The sequence below is a fragment of the Anomaloglossus baeobatrachus genome, chromosome 4 (genome assembly GCF_048569485.1).
Source record: "Anomaloglossus baeobatrachus isolate aAnoBae1 chromosome 4, aAnoBae1.hap1, whole genome shotgun sequence".
Classification (NCBI taxonomy): Eukaryota; Metazoa; Chordata; class Amphibia; order Anura; family Aromobatidae; genus Anomaloglossus; species Anomaloglossus baeobatrachus.
In genome coordinates, this window is record NC_134356.1 from 516,381,075 (window position 1) to 516,395,750 (window position 14,676).

Genomic DNA, 14,676 nt, shown 5'->3' on the forward strand with positions numbered 1-14,676 from the left:
GGAGCTTTGTGACAGCTGTGCAGCGGCCGTGTCGGTGATCAGTTCGTATGAGAGAGGGGGTGAGAGAGAGACAGAGAGAGAATAAAGACCGACATCGACAGACCTCATTCATTTACAGTGTTCTCTGCATCACGCGATAAATTTATTTAGAAAAACGCATGTCACTAGGATGGTCCGTGTGACATCCGTTTTTTTTCTCGCACCCATAGACTTGCATTGGAGTGACTCACGCGAGAAACTCTAAAAATCGCAGCGTGCTGCGAATTTTTTTTTTTTCCAGTCAGATTTGAGCTGAGAAAAAAAATAGCAGATCGGAGCTGTATCATTGATTAACATTGGTCCGAGTCCAATGCGAGATTTTCTCACATTGCACTCGTGCGATTCAATCGCAAGTGTGACTCCGGCCTTTGGCCGATTACAGCGGAGGTAAAACTCGCAGATCAGCACTGCCTCATTGAATAACATTGATGCGAGTGCAATCCGTTTTTTTTTTTTTAATACGCATATGTGAGCGTACCCTTAAGTTGTGGTGAATCAGCAAAGGCGTGATGTTACTGTGTTGTGAAGTGCCAGGCGATCTACATGAATATATCCCCTGTTCTGCACATTCTCCTGGGGTCTCTGGTCGCAGTACAGAGGTGATGGTAGCAGGCTGTGATCTTGGGCTCTGTTCACATGTCCAGTAATAATCCGTTACAGTGGATCCAGCAGAAATTCAGCTGAATTCAGTTATTTAAAAATGGTTGTGTCTGCACAAAGGAATCTGCTGGATCCGCTGTAACGGATGATTACTGGACATGTGAACAAAGCCCAAGATCACAGTCTGTGACTGTAACCTCTGTACGGAGACCCCCGGAGAATGTGCAGAATAGGGAGGTATATTTATTTAGATCGTGTAAAATCATGGCTTTGCTGATTAGCCGCAACATCAGGATACGCTCACATCTGTTTATAAAAAATCTTTCCCATTCTCATCCAGTAGGACGATTTTTTTTTTTCTCACTTGTCATCCGTATGCACACTTTTATTTATTTATTTTTTTTTTTAATCTGCACTGAGAATCAAAAATACTACGGAGCGCTACATCATTTTTTTTTAATGATTTATTTTTTACAGTACTGTGATGTCAGGCAATCAAAATACAGGGAAGCCCAATTTTTTTTTATTTTTTATAGTTATTTAAATAATTAAAAAAAAATATGAGTGGGCTCCCACTGCTTTTTCTATTGCTAGCTAAGGGTAATCCAAGCAGCTACTGACTGCTAACCCTCACTGCTTGGTGTTACCTTCACTGGCAATGGAAAATCCAGGCAAACCATTTTTTTTTTTTTTTTTTTTTTTTTCTTTTCATTTTTTTCCAAAAAAAATAAAAAAAAATTATGTGGGCTTCGCCATATTTTTGTATGCTAGCCAGGTACAGCAGACAGGTACAGGCTGCCCCCAAGCCCCAGCTGTCTATTTGTACTTGGCTGGGAACCAAAATATAGGGAAGCCCTTTTTTTTAATTATTTCATGAATTCGGACAATTTTTCTGTCCAGCTAGGTACAACTAGGCAGCTGGGGATTGGAATCAGCAGCGCAGGGTGGCCCAAGCTTTCTGGCCCCCCCACTGCGAATTGCAGTCTGCAGCTGCCCCAGAAGATGGCGCTTTAATAGAAGCGCCATCTTCTGGCGCTGTATCCAACTCTTCCAGAGGCCCTGGTGCCACTAGTTAATAAGGTGTTAATACCAGCTTTGTTTTACCAGCTAGAATTAAGCCAGAGATTCTTAATGTCAGGCCAACTTTGACCCAGCCATTAAGAATCTCCAATAAAGGGTTAAAAAAGACACCACACAGAGAAAAAATACTTTATTAGAAATAAATACACAGACACACTTAGAGACTCCATCTTTATTACTCCCTCTCATCCCTCCACGATCCTGGTCTTCTGTGTTCTTCAACAGATGTAGCTCTGCTATATCAGACAGCACAGGGGAGGAAGAACGCTGCTGCTCCCCGTGTTGTGTAATCGAACAGAGGCTTAGGCGGGTTGGTAAGCAGTGACATCACCACTGCCACCGTTGCTATAGTAACCTAACAAGCGGGTTACTAAAGCAACGGTGATCTCTGATCACCTGATTCCCGATGTCGCTATTTACGGCTGTGGCATTAGTGTGTGGCAGCCAATGCCTGCATGTGGGTGACTCTGTAAAGATCGCCAACATGCAGGGAGGGGAAGCCGAACATGTGCCAGAGTATCTCACTGGTATACGGCGCTCGCCGAGTATACAGAGTACGGAGATGCTCGGGCGAGCACCGAGTACCAGCGTGCATGCTGACACTCCAGGACCTTGCATGACGTCATAGTGATGTGACCAGTCTGTAGCCAATGAGATTATACAACATTCACACGTGACTGGTCACATGGTTATGATGTCACGTAAGGTCATTTTTGATGGTTACCGGGCGGCACAGCGATGATCAGACACGGAAGCAGAAGCGGCGGGAGATAGAGTCTCGAGGACGCGTCGCGAGATCTGTAAGTATAATGACCATGTTTATTAACAATATTCTTTATTTTACAGCCCCCCGCCCCATCCCATAACTGTAAAGTCCAAGTTCGGTGTTCGGACACAAGTTCGCGTTATATCAGAACCAGAACTAAAACTTTACAAAACGTTTGGGCGAGTCTCCTGAGCACGAACATCAGGGGGTTCACCCATCACTACTCATAACGATTTGGCATGACAAAAAAAATCTCAGCTCTGTCTCATTGACTAACATTGGTCAGAGTGTAAATTGTCTCGCATTGCACTCCTCCGTACTATACGTCACTGAGAGCGAGCCCTTTCATCCAGAAAAGTTGACATTTCTTATGTCATGCTAGTGCGATTTTATTTTTATTTTTTTTTCTCACCTAGCATCCATATGACATGCGTTTTTGTTTTTTTTTTTTTTTCTCAGCAGCTATTATTCTACAGTCATTTACAGGGCCATTTACAGTGTCTGCTGCTACAGAAGGGTAATGTATCCATAAAAATTGGACGCCATACGGATGGTCAATGTGACGTCTGTTTTTGTTCTTGCACCCATAGACTCCTATTGGCGAGTGACGTTCTACGCGGCCATATGCATGCTGCATTTTTCCCCCTTGGGTCGAATACAGCTGAGAAAAAAACTCAGACCTGCACTAATTCATTGAATAACACCGGTCTGAGTGCAATCCCTTTTTTTTTCTCCCATTGCTCTTGTCCGAGTTATGCACTAGTGTGAACGAGTCCTACAACTGCTTTTGGTGCATATTTTTGCCAGCATATTGCCGCTGGATCCATTCTAACGGGTGATTACTGGACTAGTGAATTTAGTGATTGATAGTAAAAAAGAAAAAGTTCAGCTAACTCAACTCCCATGATTAGTGCAGATCTTCAGGATAAGGCTATGTTCACATGGGGCACCAACACTGCACATTTTCAAGGGAGAAAATATGCAGCAAAGCGGATGTGATTTAAGAGTTCTAATCCTTAGGGCTCATGTCCACTTGTGTACTGCTTCCGATGCGAGAGCATTGGAAGCGATATGCTAATGACCCACTGCTGCGGGTGTCAGCCGAGGGTCATGTGACTGTGATGTGATCTTGCGATCGCATCATAGGAGTGGAGAACATGGAAGGAACACTTTCTCCCATCTCCTCCGCTGTCTGTCTATGCGTGCACCGCACTACAGTCGCATAACATGCGAGTGCAGTGCGATGTTGGGGGTGCGTGAGCCGAGACTCTGTACAAAACGCAGCATGCTATGAATGCACCGAGAGCACGATTCGAGATGAGAAAACAATAGCAAAAGGACACTGCACCACAGATTAACACTGGTGCGAGTGCAATCCAATTTTTTTATCAAATCGCACTCGCACATGAAAATCGCAATTGGACATGAGCCCATACACTGAAATTGTCTGGGCAGAATATGATGATATTTTGTCCTATGTGACTGTTGCAGTTAGTTACAGGCAGCCACGTGGGACGTGACATCATTGCAGGAGGCTGCGTTATGCAGAGACTGGCAGGGAGGGTAATGGAGAAGAGTATTTGCTCTCTAGTATGTGCAATCTGCAGTGACAAATCACAGATTACAGAAAGCTGTGGAAAGAAAGTGCAAATAGGGTCTTACCCCAATAGGGAAGGGGTTAAAAATTAAAAAATCATGTAAAAGATGTAGCTCTAACTCCAGAATTAGTTCTTCTCTTAAACATTGAAGCGATACCTAAACATTTTAGGCCCATAGTAATACATATTCTACTAGTGTCCACTAATGTCATTGCCTCCAAATGGAAAAGTGAGAAAGCTCCTAATATTCAAGAAGCTAAGGAGAAACTAACTCTACATAAAACTTTAGAGTACTAATATGCCATAAAAAATAATACTCAAAGTACCTCATCAAATGGGACCCATGGCCAGAGCCCAATCACCGACAGACTATATAGCCCAACTGACGTTAAGAAAACACTAACTATATTCGAGAAATACAAGCTCACTAATAATTCCAGGCCTGAAGCTCTAGTCTTTGATACCTCCCTGATCTAAAACGCACTGAATTATATGTTTCTGATCTCGCAAATTTGCTGGACTGTCTAAAGAATCCATGTAAGGAAGTTGTTAATTTTATTTGTTGTTTAGTTATGTTTTGCAAAAAGTTAATTCATAAGCAATTGATTTGACCAACAAAATATACTGCTTGATGTATCAACACTAACAAACTGGAGGGTCAAAATATGTGCATTTTCTTAACCTTGTTATTACTATCTATATGTCCTTAAATTTTGTAACGCATGTTTTCAAGACTTGTTAACTACAAAACCTAATAAAAATCATTTGAATAAAAAAAAAAATTTTAAAATCAAACTCTCCTATAGAAGTTGTGCCAGTCACAACTCCTATATAAGCATGTACAATCCAGGTCAAAGGCTGCAGTCCCAGGTTTGGCAGATAAGGGAGTAGAAGAAAACGGGTTTTCAACACCGCGCCAGTGACCAATCGGATTAAGGATAAGATTAATGTTTCTTTATTTTCATGCACAGGTCAACGTGTTTCAGAAGTCTCAGCTCCCTTCATCAGGACACAGGCAAACAAACATCAAATCTCAAATCTGCCCTGAGTACTAAAGCAAATGGAAGCACTTAGCCGAACCCAGTCCTCCCCGGAGACTGGAGAAAAGCTCAATATAAGGCTTTGTGCCCACGTAGCATATTTTCATGCAGTTGCGCTGCGTTCTGCACTGCAGCGTAACTGCATGCGTCCTGCGTCCCCAGCACAATCCATGAAGATTGTGCCTAATCCATGCCCACGTGGCGTATTAGAACGCAGCGCTTCGGCTACAGCCGAAGCGCTGCATTCTAAAAAGCAACATGTCACTTCTTTCATGTGCTTTGGATGCAGCCCCCGCTCTGTCTATGGGAGAGGCTACATCCAGAGCGCATGAAATCGGCTTTTCATTACGGACTGTTTCTGCAGCGATTTGAAGCGCACATGTGCTGTTCAAATCGCTGCAGACATTTCTGCAGGGACAGAAGGCAGCGTGGGCACATAGCCTTACGGTCCTCTCACACTGGTGAATAACACAGACTAGTGCGATGGGGGAAAAAATGTTCAATACACAGAGCACTGATCATTCCCACCAACATCTGCAGATGTGGCTGACCACTGCACTTTCTGTAAGGAATATGGGCACTGCATGGAAGTGTGGAGAATGGAGCATATTTATCAGGTGACCAGAGATGAACCTCAACCCTGTAATTTCAAGGTATAGTAATGATATAGCGTTAAAATTCTCTCATGGAAGGTTTACCCAGATTATCACGAACTTGTCAGCATGTATGACAAGGAATTTGTATATTCTCCCTGTGTTTGTGTGGTTTTCCTCCCACACTAAAAATACATACTGATGGCGAATTCAGATTGTGAGCCCCAATGGGGAGAGTGATAATAATCTCTGCAAAGCGCTGTTGAACTTAATGGCGCTATAGAATTAAAATAAATAAAAAAACAAACTTGTAAGCGCTCTGTGTCACAAGAAGATATATGAAAACTAGGGCAAAGTGTAAGTGATGCAATGTCCTACGACAGCAGTGTAGATTCCTAATTTCATTATTCACAGGGCCCATTTTCAACTATCCTACCCCAAAGTGTGTAAATAGGTAATCTAACAGTAAATAACCATGGAGACAGCTGCACTGTCTGGCCAGTTTATAACTCAGGTCACAAATATAGAAGTCTCTAAACCAAAGGTCTCAAACACACGAGCCGCATGTGGCACCCGAGGCTGCTTCATGTAACTTGCAGACACTGTAGAGTGTAGACCCTTGACAATCACAGCCTGATCCAGGGGGACGCATGTGCAGAAAAGAGGATGCTAAGGGAACAGAGGACAGGTGAAGAGCATCTTCTTTTTTTTTTTTGTTAGTGTATTTGAAGAATGGCACATTAGGGGACATGACTACAAGATGGTAACAAGGATAAGGACCAGGATAGGGGACATTACTACAAGAAGGGGACAAGGATGGGGACATTACTACAGGATGGTGGTTATTACTACAATATGGGGACCAGGATGGGCACATTATTACAAGATGAGGACCACAATGGGGACATTACTACAAGATGGGGATATTACTACATGAAGGGGACAAGGATGTTGACATCACTACAGGATAGGGACCAGAATGGGCACATTAGTACAAGGGGCTCAAGATGGGGAAATTACAAGATGAGGACCGCGATGGAGCACATTACTACAAGAAAGGGACCAGGATGAGTAATTACTACAAGATGAGGACAAGGATAGGCACATTAAGAGAACAAGCACATTACAAAGAGAACAAGCACATTACTACAAGATGGGGGTCATTACTAGAACATGAGGACCAGGATGGGAGACATTACGACAAGAAGAGAACCAGGATGGGCACATTACTACAAAAAGGGGACATTACTGCAAGATGGTGAGCAGGATGAAGCATTACTTCCAGATGAGTACCAGGATGGGGCACACTACTACAAGAAGGGAACCAGAATGGGGCACATTACTACAGGATGGGGGACCAGGATGGGAACATTACTACACGATGGGGACATACTACAATGAGAGAACAAGGATGGGCACATTACTACAATGAGAGGGCAAGGACAGTCACATTACTTTGAGACTGAGGAAGAATGAGGCATTACTTCAAGATGAGGTCCAGAATGGGGCACAATACTAAAAGGGGACCAGTATGTGGACGTTACTCCAGGATAGTGGTTATTACATGGTGAAATCGTTGGAATTAAGATCTCTGTCTCTACATTATAATGCTTTCAGATGAGGTAGCAAAAACCTGGTGACATATTGGGTTTAAAGATGTTTGCCCGAATTACTAAATGATGCAAATCGCAAGATAATATTACTGTGTGTATGTCTGGAACACCTATGGTGTGAACATGGTGCAAGACTCAAAAAACATAACTATATAATAGGATAAAGAGTTGCACACAGGTCACAATGTATATGGGAATGATGAAAAGCAAAACTGCTATGGGAATACTAGACTGAAAAATACAATGAACTATCTGAAAAAGTGAAAAAACATGAAAAATGGAATATGCATAACTGCTATGAATAATAGGAATATAAGAGATGTTTAGCCATTGTATTGATCAATACAAAAGAGCCCTAAAACCAACGCCAAGTTAATCTCTATTTTTGGGGTTCCTAGCTTATATGTAACCTCACCTGCAGTTAAAAAACTTTCTCTGTATGGGAAGCAAAGGACCAAGCTACATATGTGAAGTGAAACAAATGGCTGTGGGTGGGGCAGGGTTCTCAGACAAAAGGTGCATGATACCTAAAGAATGTATGTCTGGAACACCAATGGTGTGAACATGGTGCAAGACTCAAATAGGAATATAAGAGATGTTTAGTGATTGTATTGATCAATTATTTCATCATTCTCATATTCCCATATATGCACTTTTTGTCATAGCAGTTATGCATATTCCATTTTTCATGTTTTTTTTCACTTTTTCAGATAGACTGAAAAATACAATAAACTAGTATTCCCCTAGCAGTTTTGCTTTTCATCATTCCCATATCCATTGTGACTTGTGTGCAACTCTTTATCCTATTGTATGGAATTATTACTGTATGTAGCCAACTGGGGAGGGGCGGTGGGGGGAATGGGAAAAAAAAAGTTAAACAATGCATGAAAACTTATTTTGCCAATGAAAAAGCTGTTTTAGGCTATGTGCCCACTCTGCGGAAAATTTGCGGAATTTGCTGCTATTTTTTCACAGACGTTCCGCGGATTTTTCAAAAATCCGCAGTACAGCGAGTCCCCAGCCATTTCTATGGCATTTTGGAACTGCTGTGCCCATGCTGCGTTTTTTTTCCACAGCGGAAATAATGCGAATTTCCCTGCAGAAAAATCTGCAGCATGTGAATTGTTCCTGCGGATTTCACCGCAGGGTCCCATACTTACCTGCCTTTATAGAAGACACCGGAGTCACTTCCTCCGGTGCAGAGGAGTGCGGTGGAGCCAGGAGCGGGCAGCAGGAGGTGGGCGGAGCCTGCACGAGCTCCGGTCATGTGACAGCCGGAGCTAGTTCAGGCCCGCCCACCTTCTCCGGCAATGTGCAGACAGACACGGCCGGAGAGTGAAGTGCTGCGTGATGGAGGTAAGTATGAACTCCCCGATCACTGCAGCACTTGTTCTGCATTGAGAATGCAGTGCCCAAGCCATGGTACTGTATCATCAATGCAGAATGACCGCAGCATATCCACAGGACATTCAACAGCATGTAAACACACAAAGTTGTGCTGCGGATTTCTGCGAGCTCCTGTGGAATGTCCTGCGGATATATCCATAGGACACTTTCCCCGTGGGCACATAGCCTTATATATAAACTGAAGTAAACAACCTGCGTTTGTTATCACCACATCTGTAACTGTTATAAAACTGTACCATAGCTCATACGATGGATGCCATTTAAAGTAATAGAACAAAACATGCCAAAAATGTTCAAAGAAAAAAAAATGTGTGGCCCAAATACCTAGTCAAGTTTCAGACCCCTGTTCTAGATGGTGTTAGAACCCAAGTGAGGTAGTGCATCACTCCTTTACCAATAAAATAAAAAAAAAAATAAAAATATATATATATTAATGTGTGTGTTTGCATGGTAGGCCTAGTTTTAAAAATAAGGCAAGGTCTGGTTAACGTTTCTAAGGCCGGTGTCAGACGTCCGTGTTTCAGGTGTGTGTGACATCTGTTTTTAACACGAATGCCACACGTACCCATGTTATTATTTGCTGTTACTCACACGGCCGTGTTTTCACATGGGCCGTGTGACCTTTTGTGGCCCCACACGCACACACTGAGACCGGTCCGTTTTTTCTCCAGCAGCACGGATCAATTGCACACTGATGGGATCCGTGTGACATATACCGGAGAAAACACGGGTCTTTTAAATAAAAAGATTTTCTATATTCACCTGTATCCAGAGCTGTTTTCTTCGGCTCTGCTGTCTCCCGCTTCTGACCCCCGCTCATTTTATTCATTGATTATTCACTGCCCTGAAGAGCTGGAAGCCGGAGCATCGCTGGGAACTTCAGTGCCGGGGACAGCATAGTCTGTGACAGGTGAGTATTCAGTAAGCAGTGTGTGTGTGCAGTGACGTACAGGAGGTATAATGTAGAGACAGAGACTCTGATTCCAGCAATGTAACTTACTGAGCTGTTTGCTGTCATTTTTATGTATAATCTTTGTTTATTGAATAAGAATAGAAGATATAAAAAATAACAAAGGATACAGAGATATTATCACAAAGATCAGCACCATATGGATAACACTTCCATTAACATATTTTGGTTTGTAGATTAGTACCCTTAGAATTTTATAACAAACATTCTATCCTTTTTCTCTGTATAGCTAAACAATAACCAATACATACATATTCAATGAAGAATAAGAGCAACATGTACTATTCGCTTAATTTAAGTTGTGCTCTCCCACAACATGTAGATCATTTCTTCTATATCTAAAACTTATTATACTGAATATCTCATAAAACCCTTACAAGTAACAGACACCTTCCAACCTTACTTTTTACTTGTACAAAGAAAGAGAAGAGAGAAAGGAGAAAAGTAAAATAATAGAATAAAGGGGGACACATTAAGGGTTGGGGGGGGAGGAGAAGGGGAGCCACTTATAAGATCTATTATGACCCGTCTACTAACTGTTTTCATTCCAATGAGACTTCAAAAAGGTTTTTGGTAGTCGTCTGTATCTTTAAAAAGTATCCATGGCAGCCAAATTCTCAGAAACCTCTCGATGCATCAATCTGCCTCTACCATTAAATCCTCCATGTGATGAATATTCTCAAATTCCTGCATCCACTCCCTCAAGCACGGAACCTCCTGCGATCTCCAATGTCTGGGTATCGTTGCCGCTGCTAAACAGAACCGTAGTATATCACCTTTTTGGGCTTTAATGGAACCAGGGAGCATAGACAACAGTGCTATTTGAGGGGTCTGTGGCACCACTGACCCAGTGATCTTCGTGTATGTTTGAAAAACTGCCTCCCAAAATGGTTTGATTTTAGTGCAATCCCACCACACATGCAGCATTGTACCTCGGTCCGTTCCACAGCGCCAACACATTTCAGAAACAGAAGGAAAAATCCTGTATAGCCTTACCGGATACTGATACCACCATGTCAAAATCTTATAGTTTTTCTCTTTTGTATACCCAGCAGTTGACATTTTATGAGTAAATATATAAGCTCTCTGTTTTTCTGTGTCTGTAAAAGTCATCCCCATTTCCTCTTCCCAATTAGTCATATACTTGGGATCCGTGCTCGCAGAGGGAATTGCCTGACCCATCAACTTATATATGAGTGACATCAGGTGAGGAGGTAGTGATTTCTGCATAAACAATCTCTCAAAGGGCAAAGCCAAGGTATCTGAAACACCCCTTATTCCCCGTGACCTAGAATTAACAAACGAATATAATTGTCTGTATTCAATCCATGATAACACCTGAGAGATTCCATATTTTGCATGTCCGCGAAAGATCTCAAATTTGACCCACCAAGAGCATGGTAAATCTTACCATCCTGCTGTACATTCCATCTTAAGAAGTTAACCCGACCAACTCCTGGGGGGAATTCCAGATTGGATATGATAGGTGCTAGAAGGAAGGGACATCCCACCAACCCACCTCTCTGTTTCTTCTGATCCCACACCCTCAATGTAGCTTTAATCAAAACGTCCACTGAAGACAGTCTCACCCCCTCCCTAGACTCAAGCCATGGGAAATATTTTAAGGCGATTGAGGAGCTTTCTTGTTCAAGTGTGACCCATTTCTTAACCTTTTCGTTAAATTGGCAGTTAAACATTCGGACCAGCAGGACCGCCCGATGATAGCCGCGAAGATCTGGAAGTCCAGCTCCCCCAGCAGTAATATGCCGAGTAAGCGTATGGTACTTTATTCTAGCTCTGGAGTGTCCCCAGATGAATTGAATCAGGGCAGACCTTAGGATCCGAAAGAAGCCAGCTGGAGGAAGAATCGGAACTGCCTGGAATATGTATAAATAACGAGGGAGTATATCCATCTTAAACGTATTTATACGGACGAACCAAGATATGGGTTTTTTATGATATGACAGGAGTTCTTTGACTGTTCATGTCAATAGTGTTTGGTAATTCATAGAATACAAGGATCCCAAATCAACGGGGACATTGATTCCCAAGTAATTTATTGCCTATGGTTGCCATTTATATGGGAAGTTACTTTTGGCCAATACCTCCTGGGACTGCAGTGTGATGTTTAAGGCCTCCAATTTCGAATAATTATCCCTGAAGTTGCTCAAATCCCCAAATCTCTCGAACTCAGCCATCAAAGAGGGAAAAGTAATATGTGGCTCAGAAACATATATTAACAAGTCGTCAGCATATAATGCTGCCTTATATGTCTTTCCACCTATGTATATACCGTGTACACTGGGACTTCTGATCGCATTAGCTAGATGTTCCATTTTTGTTACATACAACAGCGGGGAGAGAGGGCACCCCTGCCTTGTTCCATTTCGAATTTTAATAGGTTGTGATAAAAAAAGATTGTGATAAAAAAAAAACATTTTCCTTGATACGGGCCGATGAGCAGGTGTACAGAGCCAATATTTTATTTAGGAAACATGAACCTACCCCTATCTCTTTTAAGGCCGCCTTCAGGAAGTCCCAATGCACACTGTCAAACGCCTTTTCTGCGTCTACTGATAACATACCCAGTGGCTGAGACGTATTTTTGGCATGAGCTATAAGCAGCAGGGTTTTATTAACATTATCCCGTGCTTCCCTACCCTGTATAAAGCCCAATTGATCTGCATCAATGATGGAGGGGAGAAGGGGAGCCAGCCTATTGGCCAGGATTTTGGAGAATAATTTTATATCTATGTTGAGCAGAGATATCAGTCTATAATTAGACACCATAGTGGCATCTTTTCGGAAGAACCGTAATATGAGCCTCCAATCACTGAGCCGCAAAGGGGGTAGTCTCTGAAATTGCATTAAAAACCTTTGTTAGAAATGGAGTAAGCAATTCTCGAAACGTTTTGTAAAATGTAGGGGAGAATCCATCAGGGCCAAGACTTTTCCCAGTTGGAGTATTCTTAATAGCTTCACCCACTTCCTCTTGTTTTCTAATTGTTGTACATCCTCACTTTTCAGGGTTGGTAAGGCCGTGTCTACCATATATCCCTCAATGCGTTCAGCCAATGTCTGTGGCTCCATATCAGAGAACTTTCCCCGGATATTATACAGATCCGAGTAAAACCCCTCAACTCCTCCAAGACCTCTGTCGGGTTGCTGGTTGGGACATGTCTCACTTTAAAATGCGTTTCCTGAAGAAGCAATATGTGGACTGTTTGTTCATTTCAGTTAGTATTTTGGACCGTTTTTGTGGCGTGTTAAACCCTTTTGTATTTAAGGACCCAAATTTCAGTTCCATCATATCTACTTCTCTGGCTACCTGACAAACAAGGGAAGGACACAAAGGGGTAAAGAGTAGAAAACGGAGAAGAGTTAGACCAAAAAAAGAAGACAATATAAAAGGAAGTACAAAGAAAAAAACAAAAACAAAAAAAAACCTTATATAGTAAATTAGTAGAGAAATATAGTACCAACAACCACGCTCTAGGACCTCAGTCCACCTGTATTGTTGGGGGAAACTATATCTAGCTATACCTTGTCCATCACGGTACAGCACCCCCTAAGGAGAAGTGATCTTTCCAGGAAGAGTCGCTCCCCACCGGCGCGGTTCTGCACCACCCAACTTAAACATACATGTTACTAACGGCATTAGACTAGAGAATGGATCAGAACCTGTTCCAGCCTACGTCCCTATAACCCTGCACCAGATAACTCCCTTCCCATTAAACAATGAACAATTTCCTGAAAGAATCATCTCTATATATCAAACACCCTTTTCTCAATTAATTTTAACAATAACAGTCCTCCAGATATTAACTATTATGTCCTGTTTTTCTGTAACAATCGGGGTCCCATCCCCGTCGCCAGGGAGGCCCAATATCCCTACTTCCGACTGATATGACTCCAAACTCAGCCAAGATCCATAGGCGCCCCTCTCTGCCTCCTCTGAGGGACTACAGCAGGTGGCTCTACCTCAGGAGCACCCAGAGGTAGGAATGGCCAGTCCCGGATCGTCACTGATGGAATTTGAAGGGCTGCAGTAAATGCTGGTATACCACCATGGTGACTGAGGACATGCATCCTCCCCGCCCTCCGGACTCTCAAGCGGAATGGAAAGCCCCAGGTGTGTGGTATGTTTCGCTGACGTAAGATGTCCAATAAAGGTCTCAGAACCTTCTTCTTCTGGAGAGTCCATTTTGACAAATCTGGTAATATTTGGATCTTTCGTCCTTGATAAGATATAGTTTCAGACTTCCTAGCTTGAGCCATTATATTATCTTTAATTCGGTACTTGTGTACTTTACATATAACATCCTTGGGATACTCTGGATCCATTGCCTTAGGGCCCAACGCTCTATCCGCCCTGTCTAGCTCCAGTGGAGAATCAATAGGCACTTGCAATATGTTATTGAAAATATGGCATAAAGTCTCATCTAGGGCTGCATGATTAACTGGGAGGCCACTACTCTAATATTATTACGCCGGTTTCTGTTTTCTACATCGTCCAGCATGTCGGCCAAATACTGAAGCTGCATAGTATGAGATGCAATTCCAGCTTCCTGGTCTGTTATTTTAGACGACAGTGACTGTACCGAGGATTCTGCTGTTGTGACCCTTTCTCCCAGCTGTTGTACCTCATCCTTGAGTCCAGATAACTCAGCCTTATATGAGCTCTCCAACCTGGAGTAGCTCAATGTCATTTTTTGTGGGGATATTCTTGATATGTGCACTCAGCTCCCCAATGTTCCACATAGCTGACTGATATCTTGGCCAGCCTGCGCCACCTCCAGACTATTGGTTTGTGAGATGTCAGTGTTTGGGGTTTTTCCAGTAACTAAAGTTGTGCCTGTTATCCTAATGGGAGGCAGGACGGAAGGTGCCTGGGCCTGCATGCCCCCCCTCCTTATCTGGTCTAGGCTCCTTATCAGCCCCATCGTTTCCTGCACTCTCCAGCCGCCTCA